Below are 22,418 nucleotides of genomic sequence, written 5' to 3' on the forward strand. Positions count from 1 at the left end.
ATAGGGCTCCTGGTTGGGGACCTATTCTACCCAGGAGGGTAAATTGGAACAAAGTATACAAATGAATAGGTCCAAAGGACGTTATGCTCAAAAGATACACTCCCAGACAAAAAAAACCAACAAATTGACCTCTGCATATATAAAAAAAGAATCACTCTTCAGTACTGTCTAGTAGGGATGAAAAACACTTGTTTTTATATTCAGAATAAATGATTCAGAAAACAGACATCACAAACAGGTTGGCTACACCTGAACAAGGAGAAAAGTTTTTTTGAAACACACACTGAACCAAAACATTTCGGAACGGACTTCTAATAGTGTGTGTATAACATAGACCAAAAAACAAATGGAGTTTGTCAACAGATTCACATAACAATGTGTACAAATTTAACATACACTTCTAAAAAACATGTAAAACAAAAATAGTAACACAGATGAATATTTTGCTTGTGTGAACAGTCTGAATGGGCTGTAGCTTAAGGGAGTAGTGGGTCTACACCAGGTGTTTCAGCCGTTTTTCAGAGGGCTAAATGTGCCCCGTCTTTAAACACGGCCTTCATCAGGACGAGGTTCAGGGTAGACTGATGTCTTAACTGCAGGGAAAAAAAGTAGTAAGGGAGAGGTCTGAGCATAAGGGTGATTAAGACTGACTAAATCAGACTGTGTGGATACTCAAAAAACACACAGCTTACCTGTGGAGCTATGAATGTCACAAGTATAGGGCTTATACTGCAAAAGCCACGTGGGCTTGTCTCTGTGTAATCCTGCAATGACCGAGGCAGGCGAAGACAAAAGAGAGATAAGGGAATCGAAATTAATACAATACCCTCACTATCATGTCCACGGAACATAAAAACATTTTTTTATATATGTGCGCGGGTTTCGTACCTCACAGTGGAGGTATACATCATCAGATAATAAATGGTTCCAACCGGTGAAATGGTCACATCGACTCACGGCTGTTGGACAAAGATGTCAACATATCAGCAACAATGGCCGGGTAGTAGAAACTATAAAAACTCGCTCCACAAGCGAGTGAACAACACCCAAGTTACCTTTCTGTTATTTTAGAGGGGGGTGCTGGCTAGCAGTGTTGAACGTCCTCCTCTCCTGTCAGATCCGAAAAGACTGCCGGCATCTGGCGGAAAGCGTTGGAAACGCTGTTGCTAAGGCCCCGTGAGTTTAAATGCGGCGGCCATTTTGGATAGGGAACGGATCGAGTGGTGACTAAAAAGAGGGCATCCACTTGATCCAAGGCGAGATAGATCAAGGCAAACAATTATGAGTGCCTAATTTTCATATTCCCGTGTTGAAAGTCAATTTAGAAACTTTTTTTCTCAGACGCCCGGTTGTCATGGTAACCGGCGGCGTCGCCGGGAGGAAAAACCCCCGGAAAAACATGGAGTGTTATATTTAACACAATTTAAATTGAATCGAGGTAGGAACTCACATGTTAGTTGTTACAGACAGAGGGAACATTATTATGCATACTGGTGATGAAAAAGTCAAAAAGAATATTTCAATCAGAACCTCTGCATGTGTTCATAAATATTTACCAAATGCATACAAGTGAAACATTAATATACATACAACTCTGCATGTGTTCATTAATATTTACCAAATGCATACAGGCGAGTGATTAATAGACATAAATCTAGGGAAATTGACTGATAGGGACAGTTCCCATGTGTATTTCACCAGGGCACAACCTGGCCAAAAACGTGAATGCAGAACATCAAAATGTGGAGGCATAGGAAGGTCATACTTGTGATAATAGACCCTAACGTTACAGCTAGAACTATTCAAGTCCCGGGTTCTACAAAATCACATCAGTGGACTAAATAGTGTGTCTGATTACAAAAAAGACTTCCACTCTACTGAGATGTTTAAACCTACTTGTACAGTGTTGAGTCTATGCACCCAGCGTTGCTCTAATTGAGTGAGTGTTTTATTCGGATCTCCGCCACGTCTCGTCGCTTTTACTTTTTGCAAGACAAACCATCTTAGATCTCTGTCGTTGTGGTTTTTCTTATCAAAATGTTCAACTAGAGGTTTGTCAGCCACACGGTTCCTGATGCAAGAACGGTGTTCAGAGATGCGCATTTTAATGGCATGAATTGTCTTGCCCACATAAATGAGTTTGCAGGGGCATTATATTATATATATATATATATGACTCCCTTAGTGTTACAGTTAATGAAGTCCGTCATGTTCCATTTTACTTGTCCATGTTCGAAAGATTTCTTCTGTAGGGTCAGTGGACATGCCACACACTGGCCACATTTGTAGTGACCCAATATTGGTGGTAAATTCCATAGTGTGTTCTGAGGTTGGGGTGGTGGTTCTAGGAATGTGTGTACAAGAGTATCCCTGAGGTTCCTGTTCTTCTTGAATGCAAAACACGGCTCATGTTGTAACGTGCCAGGGTTTTTTACCAGCTGCCATTTCTTTGGATAGTTCTCTGGATTAGAAGTCTCAGAGGTCCAAAAGTGGTCACACATACGAGTCTTCCGAACTCTTTCTTGGGTTTGTGTTCCAAACAAATTTCTCGCGGTGTGTGTCTAGCTGTTTTCCTCGCTTGGCTGATAGCCTTTTTGGGTACCCTCTCTCTGCTAGGCATTGGGCCAACCCTTCGGCATGTTGGTTGTATTTTTCCACATCGGAACAGTTTCTCTGAATACGCAAAAATTGTACATACGGTAAGTTATATTTTAAAACCAAAGGATGGAAACTTTGAAAATGCAACAAGGTATTGCGGTCCGTTGGTTTACGGAATAACTCTGTCTTCAGCCGATCTCCGGTCTTATAGATGTGTAGATCGAGGAAGTCTATTTGGTGATGGTCCCATTGCATAGTGAACTTGATGTGCATATTTCTAGAGTTAATCCAATTGTGGAACTGTTGTAATTCAGAGGGCGTGCCCTGCCATATGATGATCACGTCGTCAATATACCTCTTCCACATTAGAATGTTACCGCGGAAGGGGTTATCTGGGGTGAAGACATGGTTCTCTTCAAATCTAGACATGTATAAATTAGCAATGTCCGGGGCGAAAGTGGCGCCCATGCTTACACCTTTGATTTGCTTGTAGATTTGGTTCTCGAAAATGAAGACATTTTCTGCCATGGCCAGCCTGGTACACTCCAGGATGAAGTTTGTAGGGGTGTCTGGGTCCTCTCTAGTATTCAAAAAATCTCGAATGGCTTCTAAACCTTCTTGCTGCGGTATCGATGTGTAAAGAGCCTCGACGTCCATAGTGACAAGGAGGCTATCTTGAGACAAAGAAATATCTTTCAGTAAATTGATTGTGCTTGTGGTGTCCTTTAAATATGATGGCATTTTGACAATGAAAGGTTTAAGGAAAAAATCTGTGTACAAAGATAAAGGTTCAAGGAGGGAGTCGCACGCAGATACGATCAGTCTTCCCGGTGGATGAGTGGAGTTTTTATGCATTTTAGGGAGAATGTAAAAAGCTGGAATGCGTGGGTTGGTCTTATTCAGAAACATCTTTTCGTCTTCGCATATCCAGCCTTGTGTGAGGGCGTGGAGAGTAAGTCTTGCAATTTCCTCCTGGAGATCCTTTGTGGGATTGTGTTCCAAAGGTAAGTAAGCTTCTCGGTCGCTCAAAAGGCATAGACATTCTCTATTGTAGTCTGTGGTGTCCCAGACCACTATGCCACCACCTTTGTCTGCAGGCTTAATCGTGATCGATCTGTCGGTTCCTAGATTCCTCATGGCCATCCTCTCTTCCCATTCCAAATTGTCTCTATAGAAATTATCTTTTGCAAAACCTGCCATTACGGTCTTGATGACTACTTTCTCAAAAGTCAAGATCTCCCCCGGGGTAGAGTTCGGAGGGGGGTAAAATGTGGACTTTTCTTTACATCCTGAGGTGTTGCTTGTTTTGCTCCGAGGTAATTGATGGTCAATGTCTGTACATGAGGGTAGATAGACTTCAAAGAAATGTTTTAAACGTATGTTCCTGTAGAATTTTCATAGTTCTACCTCAATTTCAAAAGGTTGCACCTTTTGTGCTGGAACAAAAGATAAACCCTTGCCAAGAAGTCTTAATTCAGGTGGGGTCATAGTGTGGGGGGAGAGGATAAAGACTGGTATCCCTAGTTCTGGCCTTGGTTTTGGTACCATTGGCGCGTTCTCATCCGCTGCCCTGATTGTGTCGGGGGTCTCCTGGGTCGTCCTCTCTGTCCGCCCCTGGGAAAAAAGGTGAAGGTAAATGTTGTCCTGATGATCCCGGTAGGCTCGAGGAACTTCCACTTCCGCTTGAAGATGTTCCTGTAAAATTTACTTGTCTGTTTCTCCGACTGAAATTTTGACTAGCTTGTAAATCTGTGTAGTATGTTGGTCTCAGAAACGGGTATGTTTTTTCTTCAGAATAATTTGCTAAGTCCTTTCTGAACTTGCCGACTTTTCTATCGAGAGGGAGATTTTTGAACTTAGTAATTTCTAGTTCCAGTTTATCTAACTTATCCTTGGCATCTTTGATGGATTTGTCTTCAAGGAATTTTTTCACCAGGTCACGTAATTCTGCGCCTTGCTTGACACATTCTTCTTTTGCCGTATCTATGACTAAAATTAGCCAGTCACGGCTACATTTATTACCCACCCGGCTGAAATTTTTCGTAAACTTCGGGTTGTCAGTAAATACCCTCGGGATGTTTCGTACCTGCAGGCCCTCTGGTATTATGCCTGCCCTCAAATATTCGAGCATAAATTTACCATGTAGCTCGGTTCGAATTATTCTTTTTTTCTTCTGATTAAGTATTTCTAGTTGGTCCTCTGTTAGACCTCTTGTAAGGACCCCTTCCTCATTGTGTAGTGTGGGGGTGTTTCCTAGTAATTGTTTAAAGTAGTCATTGGTGTATGAGACCACGTTAACGTTATCCATGTGTGCAAAGAGTTTTACTAAACGCTCTGTTGTGACCTTGTTAGAGGTCAGTCAAATGCCCACAGCCACGGGCTGTACCGACTAGACGCAAAAATAGGGCTCCTGGTTGGGGACCTATTCTACCCAGGAGGGTAAAGTAGAACAAAGTATACAAATGAATAGGTCCAAAGGACGTTATGCTCAAAAGATACACTCCCAGACAAAAAAAAAAACGAATTGACCTCTGCATATATAAAAAAAGAATCACTCTTCACTACTGTCTAGTAGGGATAAAAAACACTTGTTTTTATATTCAGAATAAATGATTCAGAAAACAGACATCACAAACAGGTTGGCTACACCTGAACAAGGAGAAAAGTTTTTTTTGAAACACACACTGAACCAAAACATTTCGGAACGGACTCCTAATAGTGTGTGTATAACATAGACCAAAAAACAAATGGAGTTTGTCAACAGATTCACATAACAATGTGTACAAATTTAACATACACTTCTAAAAAACATGTAAAACAAAAATAGTAACACAGATGAATATTTTGCTTGTGTGAACAGTCTGAATGGGCTGTAGCTTAAGGGAGTAGTCGGTCTACACCAGGTGTTTCAGCCGTTTTTCAGAGGGCTAAGTGTGCCCCGTCTTTAAACACGGCCTTCATCAGGACGAGGTTCAGGGTAGACTGATGTCTTAACAGCAGGGAAAAAAAGTAGTAAGGGAGAGGTCTGAGCATAAGGGTGATTAAAACTGACTAAATCAGACTGTGTGGATACTCAAAAAACACACAGCTTACCTGTGGAGCTATGAATGTCACAAGTATAGGGCTTATACTGCAAAAGCCACGTGGGCTTGTCTCTGTGTAATCCTGCAATGACCGAGGCAGGCGAAGACAAAAGAGAGATAAGGGAATCGAAATTAATACAATACCCTCACTATCATGTCCACGGAACATAAAAACATTTTTTTATATATGTGCGCGGGTTTCGTACCTCACAGTGGAGGTATACATCATCAGATAATAAATGGTTCCAACCGGTGAAATGGTCACATCCACTCACGGCTGTTGGACAAAGATGTCAACATATCAGCAACAATGGCCGGGTAGTAGAAACTATAAAAACTCGCTCCACAAGCGAGTGAACAACACCCAAGTTACCTTTCTGTTATTTTAGAGGGGGGTGCTGGCTAGCAGTGTTGAACGTCCTCCTCTCCTGTCAGATCCGAAAAGACTGCCGGCATCTGGCGGAAAGCGTTGGAAACGCTGTTGCTAAGGCCCCGTGAGTTTAAATGCGGCGGCGATTTTGGATAGGGAACGGATCGAGTGGTGACTAAAAAGAGGGCATCCACTTGATCCAAGGCGCGATAGATCAAGGCAAACAATTATGAGTGCCTAATTTTCATATTCCCGTGTTGAAAGTCAATTTAGAAACTTTTTTTCTCAGACGCCCGGTTGTCATGGTAACCGGCGGCGTCGCCGGGAGGAAAAACCCCCGGAAAAACATGGAGTGTTATATTTAACACAATTTAAATTGAATCGAGGTAGGAACTCACATGTTAGTTGTTACAGACAGAGGGAACATTATTATGCATACTGGTGATGAAAAAGTCAAAAAGAATATTTCAATCAGAACCTCTGCATGTGTTCATAAATATTTACCAAATGCATACAAGTGAAACATTAATATACATACAACTCTGCATGTGTTCATTAATATTTACCAAATGCATACAGGCGAGTGATTAATAGACATAAATCTAGGGAAATTGACTGATAGGGACAGTTCCCATGTGTATTTCACCAGGGCACAACCTGGCCAAAAACGTGAATGCAGAACATCAAAATGTGGAGGCATAGGAAGGTCATACTTGTGATAATAGACCCTAACGTTACAGCTAGAACTATTCAAGTCCCGGGTTCTACAAAATCACATCAGTGGACTAAATAGTGTGTCTGATTACAAAAAAGACTTCCACTCTACTGAGATGTTTAAACCTACTTGTACAGTGTTGAGTCTATGCACCCAGCATTGCTCTAATTGAGTGAGTGTTTTATTCGGATCTCCGCCACGTCTCGTCGCTTTTACTTTTTGCAAGACAAACCATCTTAGATCTCTGTCGTTGTGGTTTTTCTTATCAAAATGTTCAACTAGAGGTTTGTCAGCCACACGGTTCCTGATGCAAGAACGGTGTTCAGAGATGTGCATTTTAATGGCATGAATTGTCTTGCCCACATAAATGAGTTTGCAGGGGCATTATATTATATATATATATATGACTCCCTTAGTTTTACAGTTAATGAAGTCCGTCATGTTCCATTTTAATTGTCCATGTTCGAAAGATTTCTTCTGTAGGGTCAGTGGACATGCCACACACTGGCCACATTTGTAGTGACCCAATATTGGTGGTAAATTCCATAGTGTGTTCTGAGGTTGGGGTGGTGGTTCTAGGAATGTGTGTACAAGAGTATCCCTGAGGTTCCTGTTCTTCTTGAATGCAAAACACGGCTCATGTTGTAACGTGCCAGGGTTTTTTACCAGCTGCCATTTCTTTGGATAGTTCTCTGGATTAGAAGTCTCAGAGGTCCAAAAGTGGTCACACATACGAGTCTTCCCAACTCTTTCTTGGGTTTGTGTTCCAAACAAATCTCTCGCGGTGTGTGTCTAGCTGTTTTCCTCGCTTGGCTGATAGCCTTTTTGGGTACCCTCTCTCTGCTAGGCATTGGGCCAACCCTTCGGCATGTTGGTTGTATTTTTCCACATCGGAACAGTTTCTCTGAATACGCAAAAATTGTACATACGGTAAGTTATATTTTAAACCCAAAGGATGGAAACTTTGAAAATGCAACAAGGTATTGCGGTCCGATGGTTTACGGAATAACTCTGTCTTCAGCCGATCTCCGGTCTTATAGATGTGTAGATCGAGGAAGTCTATTTGGTGATGGTCCCATTGCATAGTGAACTTGATGTGCATATTTCTAGAGTTAATCCAATTGTGGAACTGTTGTAATTCAGAGGGCGTGCCCTGCCATATGATGATCACGTCGTCAATATACCTCTTCCACATTAGAATGTTACTGCGGAAGGGGTTATCTGGGGTGAAGACATGGTTCTCTTCATATCTAGACATGTATAAATTAGCAATGTCCGGGGCGAAAGTGGCGCCCATGCTTACACCTTTGATTTGCTTGTAGATTTGGTTCTCGAAAATGAAGAAATTTTCTGCCATGGCCAGCCTGGTACACTCCAGGATGAAGTTTGTAGGGGTGTCTGGGTCCTCTCTAGTATTCAAAAAATCTCAAATGGCTTCTAAACCTTCTTGCTGCGGTATCGATGTGTAAAGAGCCTCGACGTCCATAGTGACAAGGAGGCTATCTTGAGACAAAGAAATATCGTTCAGTAAATTGATTGTGCTTGTTGTGTCCTTTAAATATGATGGCATTTTGACAACGAAAGGTTTAAGGAAAAAATCTGTGTACAAAGATAAAGGTTCAAGGAGGGAGTCGCACGCAGATACGATCGGTCTTCCCGGTGGATGAGTGGAGTTTTTATGCATTTTAGGGAGAATGTAAAAAGCTGGAATGCGTGGGTTGGTCTTATTCAGTCGGTACAGCCCGTGGCTGTGGGCATTTGACTGACCTCTAACAAGGTCATAACAGAGCGTTTAGTAAAAGTCTTTCCACACATGGATAACGTTAACGTGGTCTCATACACAGATGACTACTTTAAACAATTACTAGGAAACACCCCCACACTACACAACGAGGAAGGTCAATTTGTTTTTTTTTTTTTTCTGGGAGTGTATCTTTTGAGCATAGCGTCCTTTGGACCTATTCATTTGTATACTTTGTTCAACACACGCAGGTCATTCCTGATGAAGCCGACAATGCTGAAACCACACAAATATCTAAGGAGAATCAGGGATTGACAACATTCCCGGCCTGGTGGTGCTTCCTCTCCCTTGAGGGCTGCGATGATCACTGCATATTTTCCAGTCACGAGTAGAACCTACCTCCAAACATACAAAACTATGCAGGCACCTCAAGACATTTCTGTTGGTATGGACCATGAACAAATTACAATGGAGGACTCAAATAATATGCTTGATTCACTGCCCTCACTTTCTCTTAGCAAGACAAAGATTTCAGACTCCTCCTTTTCTAGTTTTGCTCTCACTCCACCGTTCATTCTTCCACGTCGATTGTCGGCTGTATTGCAGTACCTCAAAGACAATTCTGACTCCTCATTAGAAATAAATCAGGTCATATGCGTGCTTGTAACTCTTTGCAAGGGCTTAAAAACAGAATCTAAATCACAGTCAGTAATGTTAGGGTCCGTTTTGTCCAAATTTGACAACATAAAATTGCACGATGCTGATAAATCTTTTTTTAATGAACTATGGGCTTGATAATACTAAATCAAAGGGTAATTTGCAGCAAGAACAGAGAATTGAGCGGTCTAATACTGTGGTTATAGCCAAGGACCTGAACAAAGAGCTATCTGATAAGGTTACGATATGCTCCCATGAAAACCAAATGGGCCTCTATGATGTTATTACGATTGACAACCTGGCTGACTGCTCGTTATCCACACCACTTGTACCTGTGATTGACAGGGTAACTGATAATGACACAATTGTAGAGTTGGGAGATGTGGATAAGACAGCTCTTGACTTTTTTGGGACTCCTAACGATTCTTTTGTGATGGTTGATGCCCCTATTTGTGCTCAGCGCTCACCCCCGCTAAGAGTAAAAGTTAGATCGCCGAAAGGCAAAGCAAATAAGATAACACAAAAAACGGACAAACGAAAAAAGGCTCGACAAGGTCTATTTGCTCGTAAAAGGCTGTTCCCTAATACTTTAAAAGTTCCAGCTGTTATGCCAGAATCAACATCAGTGGAATTTTTAGACCAAGAGTCCAGTCCAGCGGATTGCTAGATACTTAAACCCAATGTAATGGGAGTTGATGCCTGGTTCCATATCTGCTAATATAGTACACTCCCATGATGTCATTCCTAGTATAAGTAATGTGAGAGGCTCCACGTCACCCTGGGCAGTGGGCCTCGCAGACTAAATGTAGAGTAGATTGACTATTCAACAAGGCCTATTACGACCAACAAATCTTGCTCAAAGTTAATTAAAGCCAATGGAGTCAAATTCATATAAACCAACATGTCTGAAGTGGGGTGACAGATCAGATGGTGTATCATCTGTGTGGGAGTGAGGGGTCGTTTTGGACCCCCCTCATGCATTCAGCAAAAAATGGACCACTTGCTCTCCCAATGGTGGTGGACGTTCCATTGCCCTTATGCTAACGTCGCCCTTATGCTGGCATTGGCGTAGGTGGGGCTATTGAGAGACAAACTTGACATCCATTTTATGCACCCTCAACTCCATCTTTGGACTAGGCCTCACTGCGCTGATACGAAAAGGCTTCTCTCCCCTTTGCAGCGCCCCGTACACCGCGCTCATATCCCCCACCTTTTCTCACTGTGCCTGGAAGCTTTGCAGCTCCATTCTCACGCTTGAGCAACATCTCACCCTTCCTCTGAGATCACTGTCCCATGTGTGAACCGGCCTGAACCAGGCCTTGTAGCTCATCCATCTCCACAAACCTGCCTGTGCCCTCTTACCCTCGATGTGGAAAATTACTGCCAGTGTAACCCTGTGTCCCTGCAAGGTATTTTCTTGATGTACCAGACACGCGACCCTGCCATGAAGCCCACCCCAGTGTGTGCCCAACTAAAATCAGACCTCTGTCACAGTATATTGCACCATAGACCTAACAAATGTCAGCATGCCCCCTAGTTTCTATGAGACACTCAGACCCACCCCACGACCGATGTTATCACACTGGCCAAGACCCCTAAGCCTAGTACTCCATATAAGTCCCAATGAGTGATGCAGGGATTATATGTATACAATTTATAGGTTTATGATGATTTGCTCAAAGGAGCTGTAGTGAACTATTATTTAGTGCATGTCTAATGGTAGTATCTCATGTTAGCTTAGTTAGTAGCCACCATGCTTCAAAGCAACCTGACCCTCACTCCGCCTGGACACAGACAGATGGACAGCATGACGCTCACTCTCCCGCCAACCGAACAGCCAACCCGGAGGGAGCAGCACCTACAGCTACATATGTTACTAAATTTTCATCAAATCCTGTGTCTGTGTAGTCCCTTATATGATGATGTGACAAATGACGATTTTTGCCTTGATAAGTTCATGTGATTGTAATGTTTGCCAGAGCGCTCTCGGGCAGCAGAGTTCTCTGGATGCCAATTTCACATAAAAGAAAACTAACTCTCACAGCCTGTCCTCTTAGTCTCATTCCCGGTTGGGGTGTGTCTTATTTCCTTGCATTTCCTTGCATTGCATGTTTAAGACGGGGATGGGCCTTTACATTTGGTGACCGCGATGTGATTGGGACAGGTGCCCCAAGGCCCCGTTCCGTGCGGCCAGATCTGGGACTCCTCCCAGCGAAACCATTGCATCCGCGGTTGACCAGTTTGTGCGCACAAACAAGAGGTTCCAAGGGTTCCTGTTTTCCAAATACCCAACTTAAAACTGCTCGCCGAGGCGGGTCACGGCTTGGTTGGGGAGCAGACCAGATTGGGGATAGACCGTGAACGGTGGCTCTCGGACCACCCAACTGAACACGTGAGTACCGGTTGCGAGACTTTCAAGGGAGAAAAGAGGGTTTGGGAGAAGGGGAGCAGATAAAGGAGCTGTCAAAAATTAAAAAACTAGGGCAAGTTCAGGGTCTCTGTGAATGCCACTGAGGCTTTTTCATATCTATCCTTTATATGGCCAGGTTTTGTGGAAAAAAGAGGTAAGGAATAAGGGAGCCTAGCCCTAAGGGGGTAGAAGGTGGCACCGCGTAAAAAGTAGGAGTCTCATATATTTAGTAGACTCGGAGTAGTAATTTAGAATATTCTTTTTCCGTGTGAGCAGAATTCTTGGTGAGGTAGCCTGAGGGGGCTCAGAAGTGGGGAGTGCATGAGAAAGCAAGAGTGAGGGGCAATAAACTGAAATAATTAAAAAGGGTGAGTAAACTGAAGGTAGTTCATGTTACGTGTTCTATGTGTTAAAATGTTACATGTTGTTTTGTCAGCAGGTGTATATGTATCTGTGAATTGAGATGAATAAGGGTTGATGAGAAATATTGGTAATGAAATTTGTGATGTATGTTGAGAAATAATTTGAATATTGGTAAATAATTAATATTTCCTGTTGAAATAATTTGTGATTCCAGCAAAAGGGTGTAAGTAAAAAGGTTGTTGAAATTTGTTGGAGTTAAGAGTTAAACAAGGTTGAACAGACGTGTTACTGAAAGGAGATTATTAAGTGATTGACAGTGTGTATGTATACCCAGAAAATAAGGTGAACACAAGTAAGAGCAAAAAATACGTCATTATGGGAGGGACCACACCATTAGCACATATTTGTCAGCATCTCCCTTTGTATAGTGAGAAAAATCATATAAAATATCATGACCAGTGGGTGGTGGAAATAAAAGGAGACAGTGCACTGCCTATATGGCCGGAGGGAGGGTCATTTGATAAGAGGGTATTGGATCTAGTATCCACACACCTGCTTGCGAAATACAGGGGAAAGCAGTTGCAGAACAGAAGGGAGTGCTAGATTTGTGGCGGATGTTTGAAGAAGTAGCGCCTATTGGCGAGGTAAGTAAAGACACTATCATTGAGAAAGAGAAGGTTCCAGAGGGGGGAGATGGGGCAACAGGGGGAGGATGCACGACAACCACAAAGGAGAATGACCCCACTAGAATATACCCATTACTGACAAGGCCTGCAGTAGGATACAGTGAGCCCCTGTATGTACCAGCGTGCACCACACCAACTTCTCCGAGAAGAGCATCAGCCACCGCCCCGCCTCCAAACAAAACAGGAGGGTTATATGGCCCAACTAGTGCCCCTCCAGTGAATTTAGTGCGATTAACAGGAGCCTTAGACAGGTAGCTTGCACACGCACAAATGGAGATAACGCGATTACGAGGTTTGTTGTGATAAGGGCCATATATTGCTAGGGGGAGGGGGAAGTACCAGATTTGACAGCAGTTGACCTCACACTTCCACCAAGTGTGGAAGGGGGATCCACACCCTCCCCGCCGCCGTCGGCGCCAATACCGAAAGGGCAGGAACAAGAGTGGCAGTCAGGTGAGTTCCTGTTCCATCTAAATGGCAAACCCGTAAGAATAATACGACCTACAACCCCAGACAGACAGAGGGGGGAAGGGCAAGGAGAGAGGGAGTCAGAGGAGGAGGCAGAGGAAGTATGGAGTGATCTAGATGAATACGAAGAGGAAGCGGCAGCGGCGGGATCTCCGCTGCCATTCCACTTTGACCAAGAGGATGAAAGGGCTGCACCAAGATGGCAAGGGAGATTAAGACAAAGAGTAGGGAACATGCTGGTGAGTCAAACGAAGAAGAGAACGGTAAGTAACAAAGGAGGAAAAGCAAAGCTACAAATGCCTCTGATACACAATATATCATACCATGGGCACAGATGGACAAGAATAACTTGTTGAAACTTCTCCCTCCACTTTCGGGTGGGGCGGGAAAGTGGATACATGCATTTAAAAAAACACAGTAGGGGTACCATTAGCTTTAGGGGATGTGAAAAGTTTGCTGGTGTCCGATGTTGGTGATCAAGCAGATGCAGTGTTGGTGAAGGCGGGGTTCCCGGGAGTGACAACGAACTGTGACCGCCATGATGGGTCAGCATTTCACAACGTTAGAGCGCAAGTATGGGATGCATTGCAGAGAACGCTTCCAGACACTCCAAACTTACACTTAGTGATGCAATGCACTATGGGAGATGAGGAGGATCCTACGCAATTCATCCTCCCTGTGCAAGACCTGTGGAGAAGTGAAATGGGTACGGCGCGGGACCAATCTACCACCTTGTTCTACTTTATAACAAAAAAGAGCTCCCAAAGGAGGTACAGAAGGCCTTGGATAAAATAGCTGAGATAGAAGCCAAGGGCTGGCCAGAGATTCAGAGCATAATTGTGCACCATTGTAGGAGGATCAAAGAAAGAGAAAGTGAGATAGCACAGCGAAGGTTGGCAGACATGGCGAAACTAGTGCAAAATAAATTAGTGAATGTCGCAGCGCTGAATGCCACAACATCAACTGACAGACAGGGCGAAGGAAAAGAGGGAGTAGGAAATACACCAGCTGGCCGCATCATGGGCTGCAAGTGGACAGGAGCAGTGGGACGGAGAGAAGCAGTACTGGGGGCCCCAATGGCAAGGGAGGACAGTAAGAGGACGAGGTGGGTACAGAGGATCAAGAGGGGGAGTAGGAGGAATGGGAAACATAGGATTTGGAGGGCCTGAGATGAGGTGAAGACCACAAGGGTCATGTTGGAACTGCGGGAGGTGGGGGCATAATTCAAGAGGATGTAGAATGCGACCTATGGGTTATCATCAAGGACAGCCCCCCATGGGGAATGAACAGCAGTTTGGTCACCCACACCTAGGCAGTCCCTATGGGTTACCTATGGGAGGGAGTGGGCAGAACGGGCAATGTTATAATGAGCCTCAAATGCAACAAAGATAGCAGCCGCAACAACAACCACAGCAGAGAGGTATGCCACAACAAATGGCAAGGTAGAATACTATGGGCAATGCAAACAATAATATATTTAATATATTTACAACATCTGCTAATGGCTCACCGGCACCTTTTCGCGGAGTAGTGGTGGTGGGAGATAACATATTCTCTTTTCCAGGAACGGAGATATATGCAGATTAGGACAGCCCACAGAAAGCACTTGTGTGTCCAGTCCTATCCACTAACCTACGTGCAGAAGAGGAACCACTAGTGGGGGCAGAGATAGGCAACACACAGTTCATCTTTATGGTGGACTCGGGAGCTGAAAAATCGTGCCTCATGGAAGGCGAGTTCCCGCTCTCGAGAAGACATTTGGAAACGTAGGGGTTCTCTGGGGCTATTTTAAAAGTTCCTTACACAAAAGATCTTGACATAATGATGGAGGGGAAAACAGTGTGAGCGACTCTACTGTATCACGAAGACTCACCAATACATTTGTTGGGAAGAGACCTCCTGAGTAAATTGAACATGACAATCTCCTTTACTGAACGGGGAATAGTTTGTTCCACCCCAGGAGTATGCCCGGTGTGGGCAATGTTGATGATTAGTACAATGACAAACAAAGTTGCGGTAAGAGGGGTGCCCATTAACATGGATATGTTCATTTATGGTATCAAGGTGTTAGCACGGGTGGTGCCAGAGATAACAGGGAAAGAATGGAAGGTACCTTCAGATTTTGTCTTCCGCCCACTTGTGAATACAAATATTGTACCAGGAACAATCGTGTCCAATGGTCTGGAAGGGGTACATGCTTTGGGCAAACGTATTGCGCTGATAGGACTGGACACACATGGGTGCGAGTGGAGAACAGTGCTGTACATAGATCCAAACATTATGTTGCGTGATTTAACTGATGAAGAACTGTTCACTGACAGTGAGAGTGATGGGGAAATAATAATGGAAATAAGTGTACCATGTAACATCATGATTCAATACAGGGAGATACACAACCCTCTCATGGCCAGTGTTAGTGTGCCGCCTACTATATTTGAGGAAGATATGGAAAAGGTCCTGCCAGAAATATGGACTATAGGCCCCCATGATGTAGGGCTATTACAAGAAGTTACGTCAATAAAAATAAAATTGAACCAGGTGCCATACCCCCTAGAGTGAAACAGTCCCCACTATCAAGGGAGGGGGAGGAAGGAATACAAGAAACAATAAATGCACTACTAGAACAAGGGATAATAGTGCCATCTAATTCACCTTGTAACACAGCGATTTTTCCAATCAAAAAAGCAAAGGGCGGGGCTTGGAGGATGATCCAGGACCTACGCCCAATTAATGATGTCATACAGAAAGAGTTCCCATTAGCACCTAATTCAGCATCAATACTGTGTAGCATACCTAAAGATGCCACATGTTTCACAGTAGTGGATTTGAAGAATGCTTTCTTCACAATACCACTTGACTCAATCTCACAGTACCTCACAGTGTTCACGCTAGGGGGGAACAGATATGAACATTGCAGATTGCCGCAGGGATATTGCGAAAGCACAAGCATTTTCAATAGAATCTGCATGAAGATCTTGGAAACATTGATGTAGAAAGCACAATAATACAATACGTAGATGATTTACTTGTCTGCAGTAGAAGTGAGGAACAGTGCAGGGCCGATTCAATAATATTGTTAAACTTGTTGGCTATGAAAGGATACAAGGTGGACAAAGGTAAGCCTAGCAGAAGTATCGTACTTAGGACTGCTAATTTTTAAAAGATGGCAAGAGAATTTTACCAGACAGAGCAGCAGCAATATGCAATTTGATCATACCAAAAACAGTGAAGGACATGCAAAAATGTCTCTGCATCTGTATTTACTACCGTGCATGGATACTTGATTATGCAGCATGCACACGCCCACTGTTACAGGCTCTGAAGGAAGGACAAAAGAGTAATGTCCCATTAAAATGGACAGATGAAATGATGACACAGTATTTCAAACTGAAAGAGCTCATTGCCCACGCACCAGTTTTGGCGAACCCAGATTACGATCGGGAATTTTACCTATTCTCACACTGCAATGGTATTTTAATGACTGCAGTACTGACACAGAAAACATCACTAGGTCACAAGCCATTGGTCTATTACAGCGGTACATTAGACTCAGTAATGCAAGGCCACTTCGCATGCGAACAAGCTCACGCTGCAGCAGCCTTTGCAATAGAAAAAAGCTCCACCATCGTAATGGGATGATCAGTGACCCTATACGCAGAACACTCACTCTTTGCAATTTCAGAATGGTCAAAATCAACACTAACAACGCAAAGGCCTACAGCATACGAAATAATAATATCAAGCCTAAATGTTCATGTGGTCAGATGCAAGACAGTGATCCCAGCTACATTCATTACAGAGCCCTGAACAGTAGAAGATATCCAGACACATGATTACACTACATATGAGGGAGAAGAGTATGATATCCCCAAAGCAAGTGAAAATGCACTAAGGGAGGGAGAAATATACTTTGTGGACGGGTCAGCATCAATAGACAGTGAAACAGGAGAAAAGCACGTAGGGGCAGCGGTTTTAAGAATGGAAGAAGAAGAATATGAGATTATTGTACACAAATGCCTCCCCTTCTCATTACTCAGCACAAGCAGCGGAATTGACAGCGCTAATTGAAGCGCTGCGCACTGCTAAAGGATGTGCGGTAACAATATACTCTGACTCAGCATATGCTACTACAACAGTACACTCAAGGCTGTCACGATGGCGACGAAGAGGGTTTCAAAGGGCAGATGGTTCGCCAGTACAACATGCCGCTTTACTGAATGAACTGATAGAAGCATTGGCAGAACCATCAGTAGTAGCGTTTGTGAATTGCCAAGCGCATACCAACAACACCGATACAATCTCATTGGGAAACGCGGCAGCAGACGCAGCAGCGAAAGACGCCGCGTATTTCAATATCTCACAAGCAATAGAATGCATTGTCAAAACACTGAGCACAGATACATCCGAGGAAGGATACAGCCATACACCAATTTCCCAAGTAATAGAGCTCCAAAGACGTGCACCTGTAGAGGAACAAGAGTTGAGGGCCAGGAGAGGTTGCAAACAATCGTCAACAGATTTAATATGGAGACAGGAAAAATACAGGGAAGGTAGTGATGCCAGTGGAGTTACTAGAAATAGCATTCCAATAACTACACTTTCCAACACATGTAACTAAACAGCACATTGCAGCAGAAATACACGAACATTGGTTTGTTCCAAACTTACAGGAACATTTGTCAAAGTTCACGATAGAATGTACAACATGTCAGACATACAGTTCAGGAATAACACTGAGGACACTGCGAGGAACACTACCGCATCATGTGGGCCCGTTTAGAGCGCTCCACATTGACTATGCGGATATGGGGGAAAGATGTAACGGAGCAAGATACCTGATTGTGATAGTTTGTCCCTTCTCAAGGTGGGTGGATGTTGGAGCATGCAACAAAAAAGTGAGGAATCTATTTTTTGGTACTGATGTCGAAGAACTCTGCGCCCTTTTTATCTTTTGTGTTCATACAGTTAAGGTCGCATGTGTAATTAGGGTAACCGTGGAGTCCTATAATTCCTCTACTCCACTAGGAAAAGACCATAACACAAAATGTTACCCTTATGTGTTGCTCATGCGCCCAAGTTGTTTTTACTCCATACAGATGGAGAAGGAAATAAAGTACCACACAAGATTTGTGTTTTGATTCACCAATATTTATATGGAAAACTGTTGCCCTTTAGTGATGACACGTGTTTCAACGTAACCAACGTCTTTCTCAAATCAGGGCTGGTATCAACAAATGACAAGTAATATCAAAAACAGTGCATAATAAATTGATTTATGTAAACACCAATGTGGTCCACAAGAACGTTTGCACATGCATGAATTAAGAAATAATTAACAAAATGATAATAACATGGCCATGTTTGGGGGGGGGGGGAAAGGAAGGAGGTTTGTGGGAAAGCGAGAAGAGAAAAAATATAAAAACACATGATTGTTAAACAATATGTCAATAGTGTTAATCCTATTTTTTTAATGAGTACATTGGTATATTTAGAATAATTTATTGTATGCTTATGTTCATTGTATTTCTTACCCAATGTAACCGTCCTCTTAAATGTTCTCAAAAGCTTGAATCCAGTCATGGGTTAAATCCCGTGTCCCTGTAGGGGAAGCATTTACATATGCTCGTTTAACTGCCTTGTATTATGGGCACAGATTGTGTCTCTATATAGAGTCTATCCAATGCTGTGTTCATGCTTTAAATACGTGCACACAGAAATTACAAGGATATGATGTTCTCACCACGTTACATTGCATTCAAAAACTCTAGGGGAGGGTGTTTGTCCTTTTCTATTTTTCCTTTTCCTTTTGTTTGTTATATCTACAATCGTAAAACACGCAGGCCCACATGTCCGTGAACCTTATTCCTTTCCCACCTGGTGGGCTTTCCTGCTTACCTCTATTTCCTCAAAGTCGTCCCTTTCAGTCCTTGTGTGATTGTGTCTCCCAATCTCGTCTTTTGTTTGATCACGTTACTAGGTTACCTGTGTCCTACTTCTGTTTCTATGTTGTCGGCCATATTTTGGGGCTGAAACCCTATGTCCTACTTCTGTTTCTACATTGTCCGCCATATTTTGGGCTAAAACTCTATATCGGTATTGTGTTTTGTGTTTGTTTGGACGCACGTTCACGTAATCGAAAATAGTTGCGCTCTTTTAAAGACAAAATGTTCTAATACTTTTTTAGTCTTAATGAAGCGGTGTGTAACACCAAACAGAGTTCATAACAAATGTTATTCTAAATATTATTACAACGACACTCCCTAAATCGTTGAAGACTCCTCCCCTTTTTCTCCTTTTTTGACGCAAGTCATGTCAATGGGACACAAGTTACTGTATCTCCAAAAAATGTATTGGCATCTATTAAATTCTTGCGTAATGTGACAAAATGTGTCTTGATCAGTCTTGTGATATTATAAGACACAATGTATCATGCCTCCGAATATCATTATGTTAATCTTTTTGATCAATGTTGATGCCTCTGCCTAAGTACATTTCGGTGTGTATGTTATGGGACATGTGTACCTTTTTGTGTGTTGATGTTTCTGAGGTGATAATTCTTTCATGAAACCCACAAAACAGGATACTACATTGATAATATTTTCAGAGAAAAGAATACATCTCATTGTCAGAGTTTAAACCTTTTTCAACAGTTCTAAATTTGCAAATCATTCTGGCTTCTTCTTGTCGTAATTTCAGCTCCAAATTTCCTCCTCTTGGTCCTAAGGTTATTCTTTTTAGACCCAAAAATTTTAAAAGTCTTTTTTCATCGCACTGATGCTCTTTTTGCCAATGCTGTGCTAATGGTGAGTTAGAATTAGGATTCCCTATTCCTGAAAGGTGTTCTCTTATTCTAATCCTTAATTCTCTTATCGTACTTCCTATGTACATTTTGTGACATAAACATATAATGACATATATAACATATTTACTTCTGCAATTGATGTGTTCCAAAATTTGCTGCTTAATGCCATATGTATCCTGAAAGCTTGCAGTATTGTCTATGGTGTATTTGCACATTGTGCAAGTTCCACATCTTCTGAAACCTTGTGTTTGTTTAGGTAACCAAATATTCGAACTCCCAATTTCTAGTATAGGGAGCAGAGATGGACTCAATACATTTTTTATGGTTTTGGCTCGTTTGAAGATTATAGTCGGGTTGTCCTTAATGTAGTTCCTGACGTGTGGGTCCAATTGTAGCAAATGCCAATTCCTTTTTAGGATCTTCCTTAAAATTCCATTATTCTTACAGTAAGTCGTAATGAAAGTCACTTCCTCTGTTTGGTTGTTGATTCTGGTTTTCGTAGTTAGGGTGTCTGCTCTGTTAAGAGCTTTGGCTTTCCTTTGTGCTTTGGCAATAATCTTAGTTCCATATCCTCTGGCCTTAAATCTTCTTGAAAGCAGTTGACATTCTTGCTCAAAAGTTTTTTGTTCCGAACAGTTTCGCCGAGCTCTGATGTATTCTCCACTAGGGATATTCCTTACAACCGAAGAATGATGACAGCTGGTTGCAAATAAAGTTGAATTAGCCTCTGTAGGCTTCCTGAAGGTCCTAGTCAACAGTTGATTATTTTTCACATAGATATTTAGATCCAGAAAATCTATTTGTTCTTTGCTGGTAATCCCAGTAAATTCAATCCCCATAAGGTTATTGTTGGCTCTAGTCTTGAATTGTTCTAACTCCTCTTGTTCACCTTTCCAGATAAGTAACACATCGTCGATATAGCGGGTCCAAAGAATCACATGATCCTGATATATTTCATCTCCATAGATGTGTTTGTCCTCATACATTGCCATTGTGAGGTTGGCGAGTGCGGGGGCAAATTTTACTCCCATCGCCACTCCTCTTGTTTGCTGATAAAATTCTCCATTGATTTAGGGAGTGTCGTTGTAATAATATTTAGAATAATATTTAGAATAACATTTGTTATGAACTCTGTTTGGTGTTACACACCGCTTCATTAAGACTAAAAAAGTATTAGAACATTTTGTCTTTAAAAGAGCGCAACTATTTTCGATTACGTGAACGTGCGTCCAAACAAACACAAAACACAATACCGATATAGAGTTTTAGCCCAAAATATGGCGGACAATGTAGAAACAGAAGTAGGACATAGGGTTTCAGCCCCAAAATATGGCCGACAACATAGAAACAGAAGTAGGACACAGGTAACCTAGTAACGTGATCAAACAAAAGACGAGATTGGGAGACACAATCACACAAGGACTGAAAGGGACGACTTTGAGGAAATAGAGGTAAGCAGGAAAGCCCACCAGGTGGGAAAGGAATAAGGTTCACGGACATGTGGGCCTGCGTGTTTTACGATTGTAGATATAACAAACAAAAGGAAAAGGAAAAATAGAAAAGGACAAACACCCTCCCCTAGAGTTTTTGAATGCAATGTAACGTGGTGAGAACATCATATCCTTGTAATTTCTGTGTGCACGTATTTAAAGCATGAACACAGCATTGGATAGACTCTATATAGAGACACAATCTGTGCCCATAATACAAGGCAGTTAAACGAGCATATGTAAATGCTTCCCCTACAGGGACACGGGATTTAACCCATGACTGGATTCAAGCTTTTGAGAACATTTAAGAGGACGGTTACATTGGGTAAGAAATACAATGAACATAAGCATACAATAAATTATTCTAAATATACCAATGTACTCATTAAAAAAATAGGATTAACACTATTGACATATTGTTTAACAATCATGTGTTTTTATATTTTTTCTCTTCTCGCTTTCCCACAAACCTCCTTCCTTTCCCCCCCCCCCAAACATGGCCATGTTATTATCATTTTGTTAATTATTTCTTAATTCATGCATGTGCAAACGTTCTTGTGGACCACATTGGTGTTTACATAAATCAATTTATTATGCACTGTTTTTGATATTACTTGTCATTTGTTGATACCAGCCCTGATTTGAGAAAGACGTTGGTTACGTTGAAACACGTGTCATCACTAAAGGGCAACAGTTTTCCATATAAATATTGGTGAATCAAAACACAAATCTTGTGTGGTACTTTATTTCCTTCTCCATCTGTATGGAGTAAAAACAACTTGGGCGCATGAGCAACACATAAGGGTAACATTTTGTGTTATGGTCTTTTCCTAGTGGAGTAGAGGAATTATAGGACTCCACGGTTACCCTAATTACACATGCGACCTTAACTGTATGAACACAAAAGATAAAAAGGGCGCAGAGTTCTTCGACATCAGTACCAAAAAATAGATTCCTCACTTTTTTGTTGTTTGTATCGAGGTACTTCAGAACCTGCTGACCAGGAACAATCAGCTATTAGCCATAATGGCAGAA

The 22,418-nt window shown here is 42.3% G+C and overlaps 1 long non-coding RNA gene across 1 annotated transcript in view; it reads left to right on the forward strand.

Moving 5' to 3' along the window:
* LOC138473537 (uncharacterized) overlaps positions 1–22,178 on the forward strand; it is a 75,988-nt gene extending 53,810 nt beyond the window's left edge. The window contains exons 2-3 of the long non-coding RNA XR_011268770.1: positions 21,642–21,708; positions 22,018–22,178. This is a non-coding gene — a long non-coding RNA (uncharacterized lncRNA). The remainder of the gene's footprint in view (positions 1–21,641; positions 21,709–22,017) is intronic.
* Positions 22,179–22,418: the final 240 nt, after the last annotated feature.

The sequence above is a fragment of the Ambystoma mexicanum genome, chromosome 8 (genome assembly GCF_040938575.1).
Source record: "Ambystoma mexicanum isolate Mex_15411 chromosome 8, UKY_AmexF1_1, whole genome shotgun sequence".
Lineage (NCBI taxonomy): Eukaryota > Metazoa > Chordata > Amphibia > Caudata > Ambystomatidae > Ambystoma > Ambystoma mexicanum.